This window comes from Petaurus breviceps, unplaced genomic scaffold (genome assembly GCF_028583685.1).
Source record: "Petaurus breviceps papuanus isolate PSGF00001 unplaced genomic scaffold, PetGlider_PUasm1.0 90977, whole genome shotgun sequence".
NCBI classification, from domain to species: Eukaryota; Metazoa; Chordata; class Mammalia; order Diprotodontia; family Petauridae; genus Petaurus; species Petaurus breviceps.
Window position 1 is genome coordinate 29,424,116 of NW_027187391.1, and position 26,337 is coordinate 29,450,452.

Genomic DNA, 26,337 nt, shown 5'->3' on the forward strand with positions numbered 1-26,337 from the left:
TTTGGGAGCTGGATTTGAAGAGGTGGGTGTATTCTGTCTTGAGAGACACTAACCAGTCTTACAGCTAAAAAGCTGACCTCTGACCAAGCAGTCTCATGTGTTTACATGTTGAATGCTTACAAATTGAGTAATATCAAAGTGAAAACTTATATAGAAATTTGAATTCCTTTTTTTTCAGGTCCAAGATATAACTTTTGAAAGTCTAATTAGCAATTGCCAGATGATAGGTGTTTCTTCTCTGCTGTATTACAATTTCAGCATCAAATAAAAATATTAAAAAGAAAACAAAAACAAAAAAGATCTTCATTCCAAAAAAGCTCATCTATGGCAGGAAAAAAAGGGGGGAGAGGGCAGAAACATCCATTATAGAATTAGAAAAATGGAGATGTAGAACTGACTTAGACTTCTTAATTTTATTGATAAGGAAGCTGAGGTTGAAGAAAATTAAATAACTTGACCAAGGTCACACAAGGTATAAGTATCCAAAGAGGAATGTGAAATAAGGTCTTTTGGTTTCAGATATGCATTATATGACATTGCATGTAGCACAAACTAAATTAATCTCCATTTATTTGTGTATTGTGTCTTCCCTTTTCATTAAGTAAGAAATGGTTCACCTATTTTTTTACCTAAAATTTCAGACACCAATGATATGTATATATACATATGAATATATAGACACACATATATAAACACATAAACCCCCACTCTCCCTCTTTTCCTCCCCCCCCTCCCTCTCCATTTCCTTCTCTCCCCCCCACTTTCTTCTCCCCCCTTCCTCTTCTCTCTTTTGCTCTATGACTTTCCAAATGTTTTTACAGCCATTGTGTTTTTTTACAACAATCCTGTGAGGTAGGTAGAACAATATAACTATACTCCATTTATATATATATATATATATATATATATATATATATATATATATATATAAACTGAGATTCAGATTACATATGTTGCCTGAGTTTATATAGATAATAAGTGTTAGCAGTGGAAATTGAACCCAGCCTTATAATGTGTGTACCCTGCCTCCCCAGTTAAGATGACAGATGCTTCAGTATGACCTTTTAAAAAGAGTTCACTAAGTCTTTGCTTCTCTATCCTCTGTAGTGTTTCGTGTAGTATCCTAAAGAAAGTAGACGTTGCATAAATGTCAACAACCACTAGTTTCAGTCAGTGGTCAGTCAGTAGCCAGATTAAGATTGGATTAAGGAGCACACAATCCTAGGTGAGTTAACCATGAGGTATAATGTAGCCCTAAATGCTTTCAGTAGAGCATTGGGCATTACCCTTTATAAAATGAAATATGCCTTACTGTATTTCACAAGAGAGTGATTCAACTCCCCTTATCACCTTTCCCTCTTCTTTTCCTGCCCAAAAACCTTTATCAAATCCTTCTCCATTTCAGGACTCTCCTTTATGAAGTCAGTCTCCTTTCAGAACTATCCTTCACAATGTTAATAATTAGATTAAAAAAAAACACAAAGAGCACTGGCCCCAGAGTCAGGATGACCTGGGATCAAATCCGGGCTCAGACACTTAGTATCCACCCAAAAACACCTGCTCATGAAACCTTGAGCAAGTTACTTAAGCCAATTGCTTAGGGGAGACCAGATGGCACACTGAATAAGAGCACCAGCCCTAGGGATGACCTGGGATCGAATCCAGGCTCAGATACTTACCACCACACCCAGAAATAACTGACCTTTTAACCTTGAGCAAGTTACTTAACCCCAATTGCTTAAAAAAAGTAATGAGGGGTGGCCAGGTAGCACAGCAAGTAAGAGCACTGGCTCCAGTGTCGGGATGACCTGGATCAAATCCGGGCTCAGATACTCAGCACCACTCCCAGAAATAACTGGCCTTGTAACCTTGAGCAAGTTTCTTAGCCCCAATTGCTTAAAAAAAAACAAACACGAGGGGTTATTACTTTCAATGGACATTTTATTTCCTAGTAATTGCACAAAATCTGCCTTAATGTCATCACTTTGCAATTTATTCTGAGGGAAAATGAGGACGGTGGGGACAGAAGGCTATAGATGATATTTTACATCATTCCTGGGTGTTAAATTTTTTCTCAGGACGGTGAATTCTTGGGGGTCTAGTGGAGGGGTGTTATATTGGCATTCATGTGTTACTAAACACTTTAGTAACATAAGTCCAAGTGGTGGCTATCCTGGATAATATTCCTGCTTGATGTTTACTTATTTAAGCAACAGTGAGGGCTGAGGACATTTTGTGTTAATAAACTATAAAAACTACCACTGGGCATACTTGAATGTTGACATTAGATATATCTGGTGATTAATGGCAAGTGCATTGCTCTAGCTGATCAAATGTTTTCTTTTGTTCCTTCATTTGGGTTTTGACATGTTGTTGTCTCCTCCTTTGGCATTACTTGTCTGAATAGTCCTTTAGTAGCTCTTTACAAAGTCTATATATGATATTTTACAAGCAAATAAAAGACATGATCTCATTACATGTGAGATTCCGCAAGGAACTCACAACTTAATTGCAGAAAGACAAATGCAGCTAATAATACCTTGATGTCTTTCCTCCAAAAGGTTTAAAGGAAAGAGGAGCAAATAATGAATAGTACAAAAAGAGTTTTGAAATTATGTTGTATGGGTTCTGTGAAATGATGCATTTTGATGATTAGATTTTTTTTTCCTTTGTAGGTTGGGAGTCTTTAATTATCAGGGTCCAAGATTTGGGGTCAGAGAACCTGAGTTCAAATCTGATTCTATCACTTACTATCCATATGACCTGGGGCAAGTCTCTTAACCAATTGGAGCCTGAGTTACCATACTATTAAAAAAAAAGAATAAAAATAATGGAACACAGAGGTAATCTGTGTATAAACCTGACCCCGATAATGAATCTTATCTAAATTATATAAAATAAGAGAACATTTGTCCTCCACTTAATGTGGTCAGCCATAAGTATGATGGTCTAAGTTCTATAACTGGACATACAATTTATCACATGAAGCAATGCAGTCTTCTGGTAAAAGAGCTACTTTACTAGTGTATGGAAGAATGGAAGTGAGATTATCCTCACAGAATCAAAATGTTGGATATCATCCTTGTGAGAATAAATATTAAATATTTTCAAAACCAGTGGGTTTTTTTTGCTTTTGTTATTGTTTAGTTTCCTGGTTACCTATCTGTAAAAAGGAAAGGTCTGGGGAGTCCCTCATATGAATTTAAAGATTTGCCTTTGTCTGGAGATATAGAATATGGCATTATCATGGAAACATTGTTATTGTATTTTATTTAAAATATTTATTTATCATTCATTTTAAAATAATCAGTACCTAATTTTTTTTCTTCTTACCCACCACTCCACCACCAAGAAAGCAAGAAATGTAATAGCAATTATACATTACATGTGAAATCATGAAAAAAAATTCCATGTTAGCCATGTTTCAAAAAGAAGAAAAGGAAGAAAAATAAAGTGAAAAAAATTGGCTTCAATCTGTACTAAATCAGTTCTTTCTCTGAAAGTACAATATTACTGTTACTATATAGAACAGACCTGCTCAACTTGTAAACTTCTTCAGATGCAGATAGGTTAGACTAGAGACACACTGAAGATGGTCGGTTGCTGCAGGTCAGGTGATAGGTTAGCCTAGAGACCAACTACCAGGTTGCTGAGGGTCATGTGGCAAATAGGAGAGTGAGTGGCAACCCTACATTTTTTTGTAGACCACCCAAAATCCTTTGGCAGGCCATATGTTGTGTAGGCCACATATAGAATATTCTCCTGGTTTTGATTACTTCAATCTGCATCAGTTCATATATTTCTTCTCAGGTTTTTCTAAAACCATCCTGCTTGTCATTTTTTATAGCACAATAGTATCCCATTACAATCATATACCACAGCTTCTTCAGCCATTCCTTAATTGATGGGCATCACCTCACATTCCAATTCTTTTCCACCACAAAAAGAGCTTCTATAATATTTTTTGTACCAATAGGTATGTTTCATTTTTCTTTGATATCTGTGGAATACAGACCTAGTAGTGGTATTACTGGGTCAAATTGTATGCGCAATTTTATAGCCCTTTTGAGTATAGTTCTAAATTCATAGAGACATTGTTTGTTTAGGTGATATTTGACAAAAAAAAAAAAACTAATTGGTAAGCATTTGTGAAGTGCTTGCTATGTACCCAGACACTCTGTTAGGATCTGGGTGTACAGGTGCAAAACAAAGTCTGTTCTCAAGGTTAGATTCTATAGAGGAAACTACATGTACACATGTACATAAAAAGAAAATATATACCAAAAAATATAAGGAAAAGTGGGAGAGAGTTATTAGCAGCTGAAAAGGAAAGTCCTCAGAAATGAGCAGATACAAAATATATGCAAAGAAATACCAGGCTTTTTTTCTTTTTTTTTGTCCATTGGAATTAGCATCTGGGGAGTAAGGTCTTTAGAGACAGCTTCCTATGAGATTTGTGCTGTAGATGATCTTTGAAGGAGACTAGCTATTCTCTAAGGCAGAGATGAGGAGTGAATATAGTTCAGGCATGGAAATATCCTGTGTAAAAGTACAGCGAAAGGAGATGGAATATTGTGTGTAAGAAGAAGGTGGAGGTTGGGGAAGACAATTTTAATTTTGATATTAAAAAAAAAGATTGTGCTAATCCTGTTAAAAACCTTGTCTCTTTTGTGATTTCAAATTATTTCTTTTGTGATTTCAGAACACTTTGCTGTCAGAGAAACTTATAATGTAGAATTAAAGTGAAATTAGTCCCAATTATACCATATTCATGCACTAAAAGTACAAAAAGCACAGTCAGGATCTCAGTTTTCCTTCCAGCTTTATTCTTTATTCAGAGAGGAGCAGCTACTTGGGCTTAAGGAAGCACATTTCTTCATTGTGCTAACATTAAAATGAACCTTACTGAAGATGAAACAATTAACATATGTAGCATTCAGAAAGCTTGGAAAACAAAAAGAAAATCCCTGTGTGTCTGAAATTATTATGGTAGGCTTTGAATTTCAACAAAAGCAAAGCTTCTTTGCTTGTATATAGAGTGAATCCTTGAGAAATTATTAAGCACATATTGGACACAACATTTTTGATACATATGAGGTCAGCAAGGTACTTATTTTATAGCATTTTCATTTTGCATATTCGATAACTAAAACCATGATATTCCCCTCCTAATGAATTCAACTCTTGAATAGGTCCCTATTTCTCTCTGAAAATGAAGTAAACTTCTGGTTTTTACTTTTGTATCTATAAGCAGACAGCTGGATATCACCTCTTTGACCTTTCATCTTCCTCTCCATTCAAACCTGGCCATTCCAGCCAGGTTGACCTTCTTGTGGGCCCCCAGTAAAAGCTATTTATCTTCTATCACTATGCTTTTAAATTAAATGTTCCACATGTAAGTGTACAACTTCTTCAACATAATATCCTTCCTATCAGGCTTACTTCCATTAAGAAAGTAAACAAAACTATTCTTCATTTCACCAATCCCATTAGGAAAAAAGAAGGAAGAGAGAGAGGCAGAAACAGAGACAGAGACATGGAGGCAAAGAGACAGAAAAGAAGGAAAGAAGGAAGGAAGGAAAGAAGGAAAGAAGGAAGGAAGGAAGGAAGGAAGGAAGGAAGGAAGGAAGGAAGGAGGGAAAGTGAAGGGAGCCAAAACATCTGATCCAGGAATCAGGCTGGTCCTAGATAAGTTAGCTCCAGGTTTTTACTGTGGCCAGTCTAAAGTGACTAATCCTGTTTTAACTTGAGAAGAGGCTGTAAATCAGAGCCTATCTGATATCCTGTGATCCAGGGATATGCCCTGTTCTATGTGCCCTAAGTCTTTAACTATCCCATACAATTTTAGATACTATTCGTTAAAGATTTCAGGTATCGGAATCAAAGACTTGGTTATCTTCAAGGCCTAAAAATTGACATCATTATCTGGTATCTCGAAATTAAACAAAGCAGTGTTTAGAAAACTAAGTGACCTATAATTACCTTCTTTGTTTCATTACTTTATAAAAACCTTGCTTATGGTATCAATAAACAATCATGCCTGGACCATGATTTCTCGCACTTTCTTGGGATTATGTGTCATTTTAGAGCTGGCTTAAGAAACCACTCAAGTTATCTCTACCAGAAAGAAAGAGGGAGGAAGAAGAAGAAAAGAGAATATTAAGAGAATAAAGAAAATTAGGGATATGCTCACATTGGAGATGTGTATGTGTGTGTGATTTGGGATTGATATGTGATATATATTGGATATTGGATATGTGTGTGTGAATGTGTCAGTGTACATACTACAACTATACTATTTCTAGGATCCTATGAATAAAACCTTTTTGCATCTTGTCCTCAATGATAATTTAGCACTTTATAAACAAACAGATAAATGTGTTCTTCACAGATTATTGGCTATCCCTAGTGCCTAGAATTTGCTACTTCTTTGTTCCCATTTCTTAGAATCTCCACTTTCTTTCAAAGTTCAGATCAGTATAACCACTTATATAGAACTTGTCTTGATCCCTCACCCCCAATGTTCATGTTTCCATCTACTAAATTTTCTTATCCCTTCATATTGATTATATATATATATATATATATATATATATATATATATATATGAAATTCTTTAAATATGTTCTCTCTACCTTATAAAATGCAAGCTTCTAGGAAGTATGGTCTATTTCTCTTAATCTCCAGTGCCTAGCACATTTCCTGACACATAGTAGACACTTAAAAAATTCTTGATAATTTACTAATTTATCTTTTTTCCTCAGTGTATCTCCAGTCTCTTTAGATATTTCTCTTCTCCATATACTCTGTAGTCTAACAATTTGGCCTACTTCTTGTTTCTCATTGAGGACACTCCATGCACCACCTTGTTGTTTGAGTCCTAACTGTCCCCTATGCAAGCTAAGTTCTTCTTCCTCACCTCTGCTTCTTTGAGTATTTGGCTTCTCCCATGACTCAACTCAATCACCATCTTCTTAATTAAGTTTATACCTGGTCCCTTTGCTACTACTACCTTCACCTTAGTTACTTTCCATCTACTCTGTACATATCTTATGAATACCTCACCATTTAATTCTATCATCATCATCATCATAATCAGTTATCATCACCATACATTTATTAAGTACTAGAGGCACATAATAATGTGCCACAATGTGCTAAGTACTGAGGATACAAAGAAAGACAGTTTGTGTGGTCTCACACATTACTAAAGTTATAATTAAGGCAAACTCCTTTGGGGAAAGCATTGTTTCATTTTGCGTTTGCATCCCAACTATGTAGCACAGTTACTGGTATATAGAAGGCTTTTAATAAATGTTTGTCAATTGATTGAGGTATATCACCACTAAGTATTACTCTTCTTTGGGATTGCTCAATAGATACATGTAAGTGACAAGAAAGACCAAATTCATTCTTTCCAAAGCTTTGCATATGATATTTTTAATGCTTCTTACATTTTAAGCAGTATTCATTTTTTAAAGACTTTCAGTCACAGAGCCTAAGTTTTTACAAAAATACACGATTTCTTTAAACATCAGACACCAGAGTGAATCACAGTAAATATACACTAGAAAATAAATCTCTCTTCAAAAACTTTGGTTGGCATGTTTGGTTATCTCTTTGTCTGTCCTGATCTAAATCTCTAACAGAAGCTCTGTTTCATAAGAAAATTCAACCTTTTATATGACTGAAACATTAGTCCTCCAGTCTCAGATACAAAGTCATAGGGCTTAATATGAAAAAAAAACAAAGACAGGGCTATATTTATACAGTAACAGGAAAAATACTGTGAAGAAATTCTTAAGGGAAAATATGGTTTTCTCATTTTTCTCTGCTCAACTGGGAAATGATTATTTTTTATTTTGTTGATTTCCTCTTCTGTGGTTTTCACCTTCCACTCCTACATCTCATTATTTTTTTTTTTTTTGGCTTTTTTGGAGGGCAATTGGGTAAGTGATTTGCCCTAGGTCACATGTCTAGTTTTTGTGTTAAGGGTCTGAGGTCAGATTTGAACTCAGGTCCTCCTGACTCCAGGGCCGGTGGTCTATTCACTGCACCACCTAGCCGCCCCAAACTACATCTCATTCTTCCTTGTAGGTCAGAATCATGTGTGCAATATCAATTTCTTATGTCACTACCCTTAACTTTTGGATAATGGAATTATTATTAAGCAAATCTTTGGATTCATCAGTTACTCTGTTTTTGACCAAGAGTTCCACAAAAGAACCAGATATTTGACACCTTCCACCACTACTGCCTCACTATCAGGTTTATGATTAATTTCCTCAAGTCCTCCATCATTCCTTTCTGCTATATAAGATATCTATATTATATACACCAATATGTTAACTTCAATAATACTTTAAGATTTATACTAGGAAAATGTCACAGTGGTGAACCATATCTGGAGGGAGGGAGACTTGAGTTCAAATCCTACTTGTGACATATGTGACCACTATCAAAATTAATACTGGAAAAAAATAGGGAATGTGTAAAAAATAGTATGTTAATGAGACAAATTTACTGACATTTATAAAACACAAGAAGAATAAATGACTACACTTATCATGGCTACATGACTAAATTACCTGATATTTCTGACAAAACATCATTCCCCTTGGATACTTCAATTATTTAAACATTTGAGAAGAAGACTGGCAGTTAAAGTACATTGAACTTGGGAGTAAGAAGAATGGATTCCAAATTCTGTCCATAATACGTAACAATTTTGTGACCACGAACAAGGCAATTTTACTGTATATCTCAGTTTCCTCACCTGGAAATTAGGGACAATAATATTTGTACTATCTATCCCATAGAGTTCTTTGTAGGATTTGTTGTTGTTGTTGCTGTTCGAACTGATGACTTCACCAGGGTGGTCATTCTTACTAACTATTGGAATATCTTCCAAAATAAAAAATTAAAAACTATTGTGTAACTTACAGTTTTCAAGAATTCTTTAGGTCACTGAGAGGGATATTAAGTGATTTATTCATGGTCACATAGCCAGTATGTTAGAGATAGGACATAAATTTAGTTCTTCTGATTGTAAGGTTAACCTTCTCTCGTTTATGCTATACTGCTTCTCTAATATAAGCTGCAAAGCATTATATAAGTAAAAGTGTATATAAATATATCATATCATTAGAAAATGAAAATAGATGAGGAATATGGGAAATAAATCACAAAACTGTCATGGAGGCATTGTCAGAGTCTGGAGGTATTGGATCCCATTTGTTGGGGAGCTCACTGGTGACAGAAGAAGCTTCTGTATAAAAGAGACTCATAACCAAACCGAGGATCAGCCCAAGCTTGGCCATTTTACCAGCAGAATCATAAGGGCAGAAGTGACATTTAAAAACTTAGAAAGAAGAGACACCCCATAACTGAAAAAGGGCAAATGTCCCAACTTTCAAAAACAAGTGTAGAAGAATGTTCCAGAACTGGACTTTGATTCCTAGGAAAAATTCTAGAATGGGTCTTTAAAGATATTCCAAGTCGATGTAATCAGTTTTTACCATATCCAGCGTGATTTCATTAAGAACATCATGCTAGACAAAATGTATTCCCTTTTTTGAACAGGTTACTAAATTAGTAGCAAATGAGGGGAATGCTATAGATATAGTTTATGTAGACTTTCAGAAGCATTTTTTAAAATATTCTATAATTTTTTGTGAAAAAGGTGAAGAGATGTGGGCCAGATGATAATATAATTTAATTCACTGGAAACAGGTTTAATGGTCAGACTCAAAACCACTGATATTGATGTTTCACTGTCAACTTGGCAGGGTGTTGAGTGGAGTAGTCCATCCATTTATTCTTCTTTCTGATGCTTAACATTATTATCAGTGTTGGATAAGGGTACCTAGTCAAAAGATGTACCAATGGCACAAAGGTGGGAGGAATAGTTAAGAGACTGAAATAAAGAATCATGTTCCATCAAGATCTGAACAGGCTAGGCCTTTGGGCTGAATGTAACATGAAGAAATTTAATATAACATCTTATAGAGGGATTTTAGAAAAATCAACTTCATGAGATCAGAATGACAAAAGACATAGTTAGGCTACAGCTTGTCTAATAAAAATGTATGAGTTTTAGAGGGACACAAGCTCTGAAAATGATGAAGGAGTGGTAGTCAGAAAAGAATATTTTGATTTACAAAATGAAGAAATTGTTAGAAGAGACAAAGGGAAATAGACTGATAATATTTTCTAGAAGCAATGGCAGTAAAGCAACAGAGGTGAGGGGTTGTTCATGGTGGCAAGGCTGCTGGCAAGAAGATGACCAGGGCATAAAGTGAAGCATTGTCATATGCTTCATATTGTCATATACTAGGACATATGAAATATCACAAATCAGACAGAACATCACACCAGAAAAAAATAAGAGAAAACTGCCCATAAATCATCAGTGCAAAGGATTAATTGTTCAAATATGTAGATTATGAACAGAAGAAAATCCCACACTATATTCCAAGACATGCTAAATTTCAGAACTTCCAAGTTCAATAAATAATACATTTTGCGGTCATATCAGTCAATAAGCTTTTTAAAGCACTTACTATATGCCAGGGCATAAAGTGAAGCATTGTCAGAAACAACTACCAATACTGGGGCATATGAAATATCACAAATCAGACAGAAAATCACACCAGAAAAAATGAGGGATGAGAGTCATGAGGTAAAAAGTTTGATTCCTACTGGACATGAAGATCTGCCATAAAAAAGAAGGATTACAATTACTTTATTTGGCCACAGAGTATAGAGTTAGAAGCAGCAGATATATGTTGGAAGGGCTAATGTAGACTTTGGTGGTGGGAAAGATTTTCTAGAAATTATTAGAGCTGTTTAAAAGTAGAATGAAATGCCTTAATAAGTGTGGGCTCCTTCTCACATCAATTATTTTTTTTAAAGCAATTGGGGTTAAGTAACTTGCTCAAGGTTACATGGCCAGTTATTTCTGGGTGTGATGCTGAGTATCTGAGCCCAGGATTCAGTCTCCACGTCATGCTGACACTGGAGCTGGTGCTCTTACTCACTGAGCCACCTGGCCTACATCAATTCTTTAAGCAAAGATTAGGTGACTTACTAGTTATTAGTCATTTATAATGGTGATTCTTTTTTGTTATGGCTTGGACAAGTTGGACAAGGTGAATATTAAGGTCCCTTCCAATTCTACATTTACATGACTGTGATTCTGAAAATGAATGTACAAAGAATCCTGAGAAACACTTGAGAGGGAGAGCCTGAAAAGTTGTTATAAAATGTTATAGGTTAAAATTAATTTGTTTAAATGCAAATATTTTCAAAGCATCTTTAATTATTTTTATTCTTGTTTAATATAATTTTATAATTAAACATTTGAAAATAGAGCAGGCGGGGCGGCCAGGTAGCACAGCGAGTAAGAGCACCGGTTCCAGTGTTGAGAAGACCTGGAGATCGAATCCTGGGCTCAGACACTTAGCACCCACCCAGAAACACCTGGTCCTGTAACCTTGAGCAAGTTACTTAACCCCAATTGCTTAGGGGCGGCCAGGTGGCTCAGCGAGTAAGAGCACTGGCTCCAGTGTCGGGATGACCTGGATCAAATCCGGGCTCAGATACTCAGCACCACACCCAGAAATAACTGGCCGTGTAACCTTGAGCAAGTTACTTAACCCCGATTGCTTTAAAAAAAAAAAAAAAGAAAATAGAGCAGGCTATGTTAGTCTCACCTCATTAGCTTTGGACTCTCTTCTTACTGCTTGAATGCCTTATACTATGTATTATCTTCATTGCCCATCCACCTCCTTTCACTTATTGGAGAAAAATTGGATTTAGTCCATGGAATATTAATTCAGTTTTTCCTCTCCCTTCTCCTGATTTTTTACAATCCTTAAATATTTAGGTCCTTTTAGTCCCTTAACAATTCCTCTTTGTTTTGTTTTACCTCTCAATGCATTTCCCTTTCTCTTTATTTCGAACAATGGACTAGCAGCAGGAGAGAGTTCATTTCATTGCTTATGCTTTTCTCAATAATCACTTTTATTGTGCTTCTTTTTTGGGGGTGTTTTCAAGTAGGATACTTAGCTCTCTCCTCTTTTTATCCTTGAGTTTTTCCTCTCTTCTTCCCCCACAATCCTATATGATTCAATTGCCTCTTTTTTTTGGTGAAGTTTCATATTTTTTCTTTGGTTATTACATTCAGCTTTCTAGGATGTATTGTTTCCTGTTTTTTCTTCAGGGTCTTTGCTTTTAGGAATATTCCATTTATTATTTTCTCTGATTTTTCAAGCTTATAGAATAGTCTCAAATTGTTTGTATTAAAGATCCTAAAGAGTTGGAGAACCTCGGCATATAAGAATTGCTTTAAAATGCTTATTGACATGCAAAATGTATTATTTATTGAACTTAGAAGTTCTGAAATGTAGCCAGTGCATATCTTGGAGTATAGTGTAGGATTTTCTTATGGTCATAATCTACATATTTGAACAATCATTCCTTTGTTGTTTGTATTCATGATTTATGAGCAGTTTTCTTTTATATTTTATGTTGTGATTAAAAAAAATCCAAGAGACCAGTAATCTTTAGTAATCTCTGTACTTCACTCCCATAGTCTATCCTTTTGGCACATAGGAAATTCCTGTGTTCTTTTAAAGTAGTTATTTTTTTTCTCTTTCCTTGCTAAATCTTTTTCCACTTTTGGATTTTTGAGGTTTGAATCTTACACTACCTTTTACAGAGTTTTTACAATTTTGGAGACATTTTGTAGATATATAGGAGTGGGGAACCTGCAGTCTCAAGGCAACATTTGAGCATATAGGTCCCCAAATGGTGCCCTTTGACTGATTACAAATTTCACAGAACACTGAAATTCGGAATCAAAGGACCACACTTGACGATCTACAGGTTCACAAGCGGTCTTGAGGCTGCACGTTCCCTACCCTTGTGTCTAGCATGTGTTCTGACTTGTCATTTCTATTGTTTTTCTTTACTAAACTTACTGTCAGATCTCTGATTTCTGACTTTATTCCCATCTTAACATTAAAAGGAAAGCACACGGGGCAGCTAGGTGGAGCAGTGAGTAAAGCGCTGGCCCTGGAGTTGGGAGGACCCGAGTTCGGTTCCAGCCAGAGACACTTAACACCCACACAAAAATACTAGCCATGTAACCTTGGGCAAGTTACTTAACCCCAATTGCCCTCCAAAAGGCAAAAAAAAAAAAGAAAAGAAAAGCACAAAGATAAAAGTTCTTTACCTTTTTCTATATCTCGGACCCTTTGGCAGTCTGAATGAAGCCAATGGACCCAGTCTCAGGAATAATATCTTTAGGTGTATAAAATAAAATACATAGGTTTACTATGGAAACCAATTTTATTGAGATACAATTATCAAAAGAAAACAAGAATACCTTAGGCTAACGTACCATTCTCAAAAGTGTTTTTCTCTTCTAAACCATTTTATAATTTTGTGGTGTGTGTGTGAGTTTAATTTCTAGGTAATCTCCAGAATTCTCTTATAATTGATGTTATTGCCTTTATAATATAATGCTTCTTAAATGTTACAGACTTTTAAAATTATATTCATTTTTATTATGTTTATATGTGCCTCATTCTTGATTTTGATTTATTTGGTAACCTGTCTTATGCCAGCCTTTCTCCCTGAGACTTTTTGCCTTTGGCCTCCCCCTCTTTACTGCTGTATTGCTCATTCATTTCTCCTATACAGACAACTGTAACTGAGTAATCTCAGCCCTCTTAAATCAAGGTGTTGTGAAGAACTGATTAATTCCCTGTCCATTCTTCTTGTTTCATCATTTTAAGTGGTATCTGTCTCTTCATGACTCTATTTGGAGTTTTCTTGGAAAATATACTAGAGTGGTTTACCATTTCTTTCTCTAGCTCAATTTTCAGATAAGGAAACTGAGGCAAATAGGACCAAATGACTTGCACAGGATAATACAACCAGTAAGTGTTTGAGGCTGGATGTGCACTGCAAAAGATTAATCTTCCTGACTCCAGGCCCAGCACTGTTACTTGTACACCACCTAGCTGCCTACCAAGTCATTTTTTTTTTTTTTTGCTTTTTGGAGGGCGGTTGGGGTGAATTGCCTTGTCCAAGGTCACATGGCTAGTTTTTGTGTTAAGTGTCTGAAGCTGGATTTTAACTCAGGTCCTCCTGACTCCAGGGCCACTGCTCTATTCACTACACCACCTAGCCATCCCTCTACCAAGTCATTCTAAACTTGTTGCATAATGAACCCAGTTAGGTTTTTAGTCCCCTTTCCATTGATCATAGAGGAATCAGCTGTAACTGCCATTTCTTCTCTCAACCCACAATTATACTCTTTCTTTCCCATGACTTGACTAATTCAATATTTTCTATATATCATGGCTTGAAGATCAAAGGACTATAAGATAATAGTTTTCAAGCTGAAAAGAACATTAGAGACTACTGAGTCCAACTCCCTCATTTATAAATAAAGACACTGAAACACAGAGAGTCTGTTCAGGGATTGTAAAGCCAAGCATGAGCAGCTTTCCAGAGGACTGCTTCTGTGAACAGATTTAAGGTTCTGATTACATAGTATAGGGAACTCTCTATTTATTGAGCAGTAAACTAAAGCAAAACATTCACAGAAACAAAAGTACAGCATTAACAATGTTATAAGATGACAACTTATCACTAAAGTGGCCACAGTTTTCACCAAAGTAGCCACATAGTTTTAAGCAAAAGATATCATTCATTAAGTCCTTAACTCAATCATCCTTAAGGATCAAACTCCTTAAGGGACACAAAGTACAAAGGTAATAGTTCTCCACACCTAGATCACATTGTCTTAATCTCTCAGCCAAAAAGTCTTCATTTTTCTTGATTGGAGATTAGTTTCCAATCATCCTTAATAGGTGCAAGGTACAGAGTGCAAAGTTCTCCTACTCCTCTGGCACAGTAAATCATGATCTTCTCAGTCAATATTAAGTACCCAAGGAGCAGTATTTTCATCTTGATTTGAGACTGGCTCTCAGATTCCATAGTTCCTCTTCCATGGGTCCAGCTCCTGCCTGAATCTACCCAACTGTCACTTGGATTCAAAGGTAGGCAGCTCTCACTTCCTCTTTCAGCTCCTTGTCCAGTTCCTCATCCACTTCCTGTTTCATGTTTAAGCTCACAATGTCCCATCCACCTCAACTCCTTCACAGTTTCTGTTTCTGGGAATACATAGCTTAACAGAGCCAGAACAACATTCATAAACATTGCTGGAACCATAATCAATTCACTTTCTACCTGTGAAATCAACACTGACCCACAAACAAAGTCTGAGAATCAACAAATTGTCAGTATAGTCCCAGGACCTCCAAAACCCTCCTCTAGGACTTCTGTAAATAGACAACAAGAAAAATGTCTTTCAGGGCTTCCATTAAAGTCCCAGGGCATCCGTAAGAAGTGTTACAAACAAAAGTCAGCACAGACAGAACAGACATAGTGCTGGGATACCACAAGTTTTCTCCTTCTTAATTCTGCCACCACAAGAGTTCCCATCTTAGTTCTGCTCTCTCCCAGCCTGGGTTTCTCCTTATATATGGTCATTAGCTCCTCCATGTTCTGACACTACCTGTTGCATCAGCTAGTTTCTCCCACTGTGGGGTTCACAAGTTCTGTTTCTTAACAAAGATTTGATATAATCATGGGCAAGGCTCAAAAGAAACTTGAATTGAACAAGGTGCTAAATAATTAAATAGTTGAAAAAAGGCACTAAGTACTTCTTTGCTTGCCATCACAGGGACATAGAACTAATACATATATAAAGGCAATACCAAAATCAAGCTCTTCCTGACTACAAATCCAGTGACCTTTACAAAACCCCACCAAATCACTGAGACAAGAAAACTCAAATCTGAATCCTGGGAAAGAAAACTTAGGTTGTGACAGAGTAAAGTGGTGTGGCCAACTGAAGGATAAGAAGTAAGATCTTCACCACTTATCTAGTCAGTCAAGGTGAATTTTTCAAAGTTAAGTAGGTGAAAACCAAAGTTTCAAAGAAGGTCTCACCATTTAAAAAGTGAGCTAGATATTTGTCTTAAGCAAATAACTCCATTTCTATCTAGTTTACTGACCTATGAATGGATATTAAGTGGTATATTTTTGCAATTTTGCTACATGTCAATCAACTGCCATTGTTTCTTTTGTGTACTCCCTATGTGAAGAGTGTGCATTCTATATACTTTCTATTGTCCATTAGCTACTTAGCCTCAGGTCAAGAATAGAGCTACTAAAATGTCAGTTGCTTCACTTTATCTTGATGTGCTGTGCATAGAAGACCTGGACCATTATGGTTTCCCAAAGGAATTTGCTATGCTAGAGTGCCCTGGGCAAAACTATGAAGTGATCTGAATTTTGTCATTAGTCCCTTTCCTACGTCCCCTTTTTTACAACTCTTTCCATCTCTGTCTCTAGCACTCTCCCACTCCTAAGTCTCTTCCTTCATGTTATTTCCTCATTAGTTATCCACAATCAAATACTATGCTTCCCAGTTGTGTCTCATTCCCCTGAATCCTTCACTGTTTGCTGCAAACCAGAGAAAACAAATTTCAGCAAGATGTTAATAAATATTAAAGGACTGAAATATTGAGATGCAGTCTGGAAAGGCAAAGTGTGGCAGATGCAGGCTGGGAAGGTGCGGCATGGCAGACGCAGGCCGGGAAGGCTTGGCCAGCAGATTCAGGCCGGGAAGGGGCATGAACAACTCAGAGGGCAAGTCTTCCCACCAACCACAAGGTCCACTACCAGGCCTATCACCAAATGGCTGGGACTGGAAAGAGCAAGGTAAGAAGGAAATACAGGGGCCCCTGTCCTGGACAGCAAACAGTCCTGGGGCTACCACTTCATAGCCCAGAAATTTTTTTTTTTTAAAGCCCCTTTCAGGACCTCCAAGGACTAGGATGACAGAGTGAACCTCCCTTGCTCCAAACACCCGCTCTGACCCTGAAAACATAGTAACTCTTGCCCCAGGGCAAAACCCTCTACAGTAAAGGCTTGGGATCCTAGAGAAAGGGCGTGGCTAGGACTCTGCCTCAAAATGGGTAGAAAGCAGACTACAAAGACAAAGACTCTGGAGTCCTACTATCCTCAGAGGAAGGAACAAACCTCAGAGGGAGACAATGTGGACTCCACACCCAAAGCTGAAACATCAACAGGGAATGGGCCCCAAGCACAGAAGGGTCTCCTAGATGAGATCAAAACGAACTTTGAAAACAAAATGAGAGAGATAAAAGACAAAATGAATAATTCTCTCAAAACAAAATAGCAGAATTAGAAAAACATTATAATGAGGAAAACATCTCCCTAAAAAGAAAAGTGTATGATATGGAAAAGGAGCTCCAAAAATTAACCAAGGAAAATTATTTGCTAAAAACTGAAATTAACCAAATGGAAACAAATAACTCTATGAGGAACCAAAAATTAGCCAAGCAAAACAACAAGAATGAAAAACTAGAAAAAGAGGTAAAATACCTCAAAGAAAAAATAACTGACCTGGAAAACAGATCCAGGAGAGATAATCTGAGAATCATAGGCCTACCAGAAAATTATGATGAAAAAATGAGCCTGGACAACATTTTCCAAGGGCTCGTTAAGGAAAACTGCCCTGAGACACTAGAACCTGAGGGTAAAATAGAAATTGAGAGAATCTACCGGACACCTGCTGTAAGAGATCACAAACTGAAAAGTCCTTGAAATGTTGTGGCCAAACTCTAGAACTACCAGATAAAAGAGAAAATACTTCAAGTGGCCAGAAAGAAAGAATTCAAATATCGAGAGTCCACAGTGAGGATTGCACAGGATTTGGTAGCCTCTACACTGACAGATCGAAGGCAGTGGAATACAATTTTCCAGAAGGCAAAAGAGCTCAGTTTACAACCAAGGATCACATACCCAGCAAGACTGAGCATATTCTTCCAGGCAAAGAGATGGTCATTCAATGATATAACAGAGTTCCAGACCTTCTTGATAAAAAAGCCAGAACTCAATGGAAAATCCAACCTCCAATTACAAGATGCAACAGTGACTTAGAAAGGTAAACAAGAAGAACACACACACACCCTGCTATTTGATAAGAGCAAACTGGTTATAGACAAGTAGAGGGTATGACTATAAAATACACAAAATGACAATTAAAAAAAATCTTGTTAAGGGCTACAAAGGGACTGCAATGGAAGAAAGGGAATGGTTGAAGTGGAAAAGGGTAAATTATGCCACTCATAGAGGCATAAAAATTGTATAGCAGAGGCAAAAAAGGAAGGGAGTTGGGAAGCATATGAGCTTTTCCCTCATTGGTTCTGGTACAAGGAGGGAATAACAACCAGTTAAGCATAGGCCTCTATGGAGAAGAAATGCACAAAGTATCATTTTAGAGGGAAAGAGGGGAGGGAGAGGAGCTTTGCATGAGATTTGTTCCTGTCACTCTTGATGTGAAGAAGAAATAGCATACTTCATTAAGTATAACAATATCCTACAGATAGTAGGAGGGGGAAAGGGTTACGAAAGGGGGGTGGGAGTGGTTTGTAGGGAGGGAAGTAGTAAGGGGAAAGGGGAAGAAAAGGGATGGGGGCTGAAAAGGGAACACTGAGGGAGGCAGTGGTCAAAAGGAAAACTATTAAGGGGGGGAAGGGAGAAGGGAGGATAAATATGAACATTAACAGGGGCAGGAATAGGATGTGGGGAAAGAAACAGATAACAATCATAACTGCAAATGTGAATGGAATGAACTCTCCCATAAAACAGAGACGGATAGCAGAATGGATTAGAAATCATAATCCTACAATATGCTGTTTACAAGAAACACATCTGAAACAGACAGATACACACAAGGTAAAGGTAAAAGGTTGGAATAAAATATATCATGCCTCAGCTAAAGTAAAAAAAAAAACAGGGGTAGCAAACCTTATCTCAGATAAATCAAAAGCAAAAATTGACCTAATTAAAAGAGATAAGGAAGGAAACTATATCCTGTTAAAAGGCACCATGGAGAATGAAGCAATATCACTACTTAACATATATGCACCAAGTGGTGTAGTATCCAAATTCCTAGAGGAGAAGGTAAAGGAATTAGATGAAGAAACAGATAGCAAAACTATACTTAATAGTAATATTAATCTTAATTTCTCCCTCTCTGAACTTGATAAATCAAACCTCAAAACAAACAAAAAAGAAGTTAAGGAGGTGAACAGGATTTTAGAGAGGATAGGTATGATAGATATCTGGAGAAAACTGAATGGGGATAAAAAGGAATATACTTTCTTCTCAGCGGTTTATGGCACATACTCAAAAATTGATCATGTTCTAGGGCAGAAAAACCTCACAATTCTATGCAGTAAGGCAGAAATATTAAATGCATCCTTCTCAGATCATGATGCAATAAAAATTACATGCAATAAAGGGCCAGGGAAAGACAGACTAAAAACTAATTGGAAATTAACAACTTAATCCTAAAGTATGAGTGGGTCAAACAAGAAATTATAGAAACAATCAGTAATTTCATTCAAGAGAATGATAATGAGACAACATACCAAAACGTGTGGGATGCATTAAAGGCAGTTCTTAGGGGAAGTTTTCTATCCCTGAGTGTATACCTGATTAAATTAGAGAAAAGGGAGCTCAAAGAATTGGGCATGCAATTAAAAACCTAGAAAAAGAACAAATTCAAAATCCCCAATTAAATACTAAATTAGAAATATTGAAGACAAAAGGAGAGATTAATAAAATTGAAATTAAGAAAACTATTGAATTAATAAATACAATCAAGAGCTGGTTTATGAAAAAAACATCAAAATTGATAGACCCTTAGTCAATATGATAAAAAAAGAAAGACCAAATTATGAGTATCAAAAATTAAAAGGGTGAATCTACCTCCAATGAAGAGGAAATCAAAACAATAATTAGGAATTATTTTTCCCAATTGTATGCACATAAATTTGACAATCTTAGGGAAATGGATAAATATTTACAAATATACAAGTTGCCCAGATTAACTAAAGAGGAAGTAAATTACTTGAATAATCCCATCTCAGAAAAAGAAATTGAAAAAGCCATCAGTCAGCTCCCTAGGAAAAAAATCTCCAGGGCCAGATGGATTCACTAGTGAATTCTATCAAACATTTAAAGAACAATTGATTCCAATACTCTACAAACTATTTGGGAAAATTAGTGAAGAAGGCATCCTACCAAATTCTTTTTATGACACAAATATGGTACTGATACCTAAATCAGGAAGAGATAAAACAGAAAAAGAAAATTTTAGAGCAATCTCCCTCGTGAATATAGATGCAAAGATTCTATATAAAATACTAGCAAAAAGACTACAGCAACTTATCTCAAGAATAATACACTTTGATCACGTAGGATTTATTCCAGGAATTCAAGGATGGTTTAATATTAGGAAAACCATCAGTATAATTGATCATATCAACAATAAACTATCAGAAACCACATGATCATCTCAATAGATGCAGAAAAGGCTTTTGGCAAAATACAACATCCATTCCTATTAAAAACATTAGAAAGTATAGGAATAAATGGAGCCTTCCTTAAAACAATAGGTAGCATCTATTGAAAGCCATCAGCAAGTATTATATGTAATGGGGAGAAGCTAGAAGCATTTCCCATAAGATCAGGGATGAAACAAGGGTGTCCACTATCACCCCTCTTGTTCAATCCGGTACTAGAAATGTTAGCAGTAGCAATTAGAGAAGAAAAAGAAATCAAAGGAATCAAGTTAGGCAAAAAGGAGACTGAGCTATCACTCTTTGCAGATGATATGATGACATACTTAGAGAATCCTAGAGAATCAAGTAAAAAACTGCTGGAGACAATAAATAAATTTGGCAAAGTTGCAGGATATAAAATAAACCCACATAAATCCTCACCATACCTATATTTCCAATGAAATTCAACAGCAAGAAATAGAAAGAGAAATCCCATTTAAAGTTACTGTAGACATTATAAAATATTTGGGAATCTACCTGCCAAAACAAACCCAGGACCTGTATGATCATAATTACAAAACATTTTTCACACAAGTAAAGTCAGATCTAACTAATTGGAAAATATCAATTGCTTGTGGCTGGGTCAAGCTAATATAATAATAATGAAAATTTTACCTAAATTAAATTATATATTAAGTGGCATACCAATTCATTTACCAAAAAACTACTTTATAGAACTAAAAAAATTAGTAACAAAATTCATTTGGAAGAATAAATGGTCCAGAATATCAAGGGAATTAATGAAAAGAAATGCTAGGGAAGGTGGACAAGCTTTACCAGATTTCAATCTGTACTATAAAGCAGCAGTCATCAAAACTACTTCGTACTGGCTGAGGAAAAGAGGAGTGGATCAATGGAATAGATTAAGCACACAAGATTCAGAAGTCAATGACTATAGTAATGTATTGTTTGATAAACTTCCAGACCCTGGTTTTTTGGATAATAACTCACTATTTGACAAAAACTTCTGGGAAAACTGGAACATAGTATGGCAGAAACTGGGCATAGACCATTATCTAACAACATATACCAAAATCAATTCTAAATGGGTTCATGATCTAGGTATAAAGGTTAATACTGTAAGCAGTCTCCTAAAACAAGGAATAGTTTACCTATCAGACTTGTGGAGAGGGAAAGACTTTATGAATAAAAAAGAATTAGAGAACATTATAAAATGTAAAATGGATAATTTTGACTACATGAAATTGAAAAGTTTCTGTACAAACAAAGCCAATGTAAGCAAGATTAAGAGGGAGGTGGGAAATTGGGAAAGAATCTTTACAACCTATGTCTCTGACAAAGGACTCATTTCTAAAATATAGAGAGAATTGAGTCAAATTTATAATACAAGTCATTCCCCAATTAAAAAATGGTCAAAGGATATGAACAGGCAGTTTTCAGAGAAAGAAATTAAAGCTATCTATGAGCACATGAAGAAATGCTCTAATTCCCTATTGATTAGAGAAATGCAAATCAAAACAACTCTGAAGTACCACATCTCACCAGTGAAATTGGCTAAGATGACAAAACAGGAAAATGACAAATGCTGGAGAGGATGTGGGCAAAGTGGAACACTAATGCATTGTTGGTGGAGTTGTGAACTGATCCAGCCTTTCTGGAGAGCAATCTGGAATTATGCCCAACGGGCTATAAATACTTTCATACCCTTTGATCCAGCAATACCACTCCTAGGGTTATATCCCAAAGAGATCATAGAAATGGGAGAAAGACCCATATGTATAAAAATGTTTATAGCAGCTCTTTTTGTGGTGGCAAAGAATTGGAAATTAAGGGGGTGCCCATCAATTGGGGAATGGCTGAAAAAGTTGTGGTATATGCATGTTATGGAATACTATTGTGCTATAAGAAATGAGGAGCAGGCAGTCTTCATATTTACCTGGAGAGGCTTATACAAACTGATGCTGAATGAGAAGAATAGAACCAGGAGAAATTTGTACACAATTAGAGACACAACATATGTGTGATGACCAACTTTGATAGACTGGACTCTTCTCGACAATGCACTGATATAAGTCAATCCCAAAAGACTTATGATGGAGAGAAAAATGTGCATCCAGAGAAAGAACTAGAAAGAACTGAGTTTATATCCAGGTGGAAGCAAAATACCTGATCTTTTTCTTTCTCTTATTTGGTTTTATGTCCTCTTTACTATTTTTCACTCCAGCTGGTACAATCCATCCTTATAACCTGACCGATGTATAATGTGAAAATATTTACAGATCTTATACTTGACTATAAGCCACCATGGGCGGGGGGAGGAGTGGATTTGTGGAATTGTGGAATTGAATCCTGTAAACTAAAAGGAAACAAGCAAATTAATCTTTAAAAAAAGGACTGAAATATTACTTTCCCAAATGAGGTGTTTTAATTTGAATAAGAGGTTTTGAGAAATAAAGACTTTAAACCATAGGAATGAATGAATGATCAATAAATAATTTTAAATGCATGTTATATGAGACACTGTGCAAGAAACTGGTGATACAAAGATAAAAATTAAATAATTCTCCAGAATGATAGAGTCCCCTACCCAAAAATGTTTCATTATATCAATTCAACATATTACATATCTAAGTTAATGGAAATATATGGAAAATAAATGCAAGGTAGTTTTGCTGGACAAGAGGTACTGTGCCTGGAAGGATCAGGAAAGACCTAATCATAGAATTTCATCTACTATAATGTGCAGGTGGGGGAGATGTTTTATATATAAGGGACTCATTGCTTAAAGTTATAATAAGAGCAACTGAAAAAATAAATTGGTTTTAAAGATTACAATGCATTTTCTCCTCAATGACTTTGTTAAGTATTCATCATCCTCATTTTTCAAATGAGGAAATGGAGGCTATTTGTGTGAATATGTGTGTATGTGTGTGTGAGTGCATTTTTCACAGATCCTTCAAATGTTCAAGGTGACAGTTTATTTTATTTTTGGTTGTCATATTGAAGAACAGGTGATTTATATGAAGCTTGTAGTTTAGGAAATGCAAAACCTTTTTTACATAAAGTGTACTTAACTCAGGTTGCCTCCATCTTCAATTTCTGCAGTTGATTTTTTGAACATCAAAGCAGGACTCCATATTTATTTGCATAAAATTATATCTTTCTCTAAAACTCACATTTCTTTGTTAATAATAATAATACATAACATTTATAACATATTGTATATGTACATGCATGTGTAATGTATGTATATCTGAAATTTCATATATATATATATATGTTGTACTTTATAAATGTTGCTAATTATTATTAACAAAGAAATGTAGGCTTTCTAAGTAGGATAAAATTTGATGCATAAAATCATGCTTTGGAGTTGTCTGCCTTTTCTATAATTTGAATCTATGAAGGCAAATCACAACCCCTCTGTGACATGATAATCTTTTGGAGCTTTCATGACCAAATTATTGATCAGTCTTTTTCAGTCCTAGTAGTGGACCCCCTCATTTTCAACTAGACTGGTGCCTATATGACATGTGCTTATATGACAGGTCAATACTTGCAGGCTTTCTAACATCATAAAATATGCCAGAGTTTTTACTCCACTGGAATAACCTTTAAGAATACAGTTAATTGAGGAGGTTAGGGCATGCAGTGAGTAGAGCACTGACCCTGGAGTTGGGAGGACCTGAGTTCAAATCCAACCTCAGACACAACAAAAAACTAGCTGTGTGACTTTGGGCAAGTCACTAAACCCCAATTGCCCCCCCCCCCACAAAAACAAACAAAAGAATACAGTTAATCCCATAATACAATGAGACCTTGGAAAACAACTTTATATTATTTGTTTATATCTTTAGAAAATGGATCTCACTATCTTTCCATGGCTAAAGGAACAACAGTCAGTCATGGCCTTTCCCTATTACAAATTAATGAAGAAATTTTGCTCTTTTGTCCAGAACCTGGCCAGTTTTCACTTAGACTGGTAACACTTCTGAATACTAACCTTGTTGATATTGGACTTAGAGAGGGCACGTAGCCCTGGATTTAATGCTATTGAATCTCAAAATTCCTGAGGTTAAGGGTTCCACCAGCACTAGTCTCTGCTGTATCAGGGACCATAGATATGATCCATAAATAATACTTTAATATACTTTAATGTAAGAATTCAACTTTATGTTATGTTAATAGAAATCTAATTATAATAAATTGTTTAAAGAGCATTTCATGATTTACAAAGGGTTTCTCTCACAACATAGCAAAGAAGCTAATACAAAGGTTTTGTCTTTACTTAATTGAGTGGCAAAATTAAGGATCGTGAAGATAAGGGGTCTACTCAAAGTTACTCACCTAGTGACAGAGCTGAGAACTAAACCAAGGTCAATTTGATTACCAGTAAACTCTGCAACATACTATGAAGCCCGATACAAGGGAGATAATAGTCACACTCTGCTCTGTAATAGTAAGACCATATGTAGAATATTATGTGAATGAAAGATCCAGGGAGATAGATTTCTACTGAGTATAAGAAATTCATTTTCTAAAATGTAGAGCTTATCATAAATTGAATAGCTGATTTTGTATAAAAAGTCCACGATCACAAGAATTTTGTCAAGCAGAAATCTTATTTTTACATGAGGGAAATATGTCAGAAGGGAGAGAAATATCAGGATGCATTGGAGTTGCATGGATTTGGATTGGATCCACAAGAGTTATGGATTTGGATTTAGGGAACCTGTGTTTCACTCCCAGCTTTGCCACTTACTTCCTATGTCACCTATGATAAATCACACAATCTCGCATGGCTTCATTTGCTGATCTCTAAAATGATGAAATTGGATCAGATCACATCTAAGTTATCCTTGAGCTCAAAATCATGATCCTAGAATGAATAAATTTCATTGTATATTGAATTGCATGGCAACTTTAAAATTTAAGATTCTATAATTGTATTAATAAACCAATGGATTCGTCTAGAAAAAAAAAAAACTATTGGCCTTATTATGTTACTGCATTCCCCTCCTTTAAGTAATCACTTCCCAATTGTCCTTGGGCTAATAAGTCATGCTATTTCTTTCAGTTTATTTTCATTATAAACTCTGAGCTCATAGGCAAATTGTATTTTCCAATCAATGACATACGTCTACATAGACCCCAAGGTTTACCCTTTGTATGTGAATTATAACAGAAATATTGTAAGAATAATGTGTACAATAGGTCACTAGGTAACATTTATAGAACCACAGATATAGGAAAGAACCTGAGAGGTCAAACTGAACAGTCTCATTTATGAGTCACAGAGTATCTAAGTGACTGTTCAACTAGTTAGAGAAAGAGTCTGGAATTGAACTCAAATTTGGTCATTCCCATTTAGGTAGTGTTTCTACTATGCCACAACTTAGAAAGGTACTGTCTTACATTGTTTAAGCTTCCACTAATTAAGGTAAGACAAGTTAAGCCCCTCTTTTCCCTATCCATAGTGTTGTATGAAGAGCAATTCACTAAAAGGAAGGGAAGTTAAAGACATTGCTGCATTGCATCATCTATACTGATTCACCTTGTTTCATCCTTTAAAGGCATAAATAAAGCTACTGCAGTCTGTCATCTTTTATACATAACAGGTCTGTTTCTGAGGGTGAAAACTGCTGTAAAGCATTAATGGAAAAAAAAAGTAAAGATAAAATTTCTCTACTTAAGGCAAGTATGAACCTCACATGATCACATTTGAAAAAGTCTTTGCTGACTGCAGGTTAATTTTTTTTCCTTTGAAAGTAAGGAATTTCAACTAGGTCCTTGGCATTGATATGTGTGTGTATATATATATATATATATATATATATATATATATATATATATATAT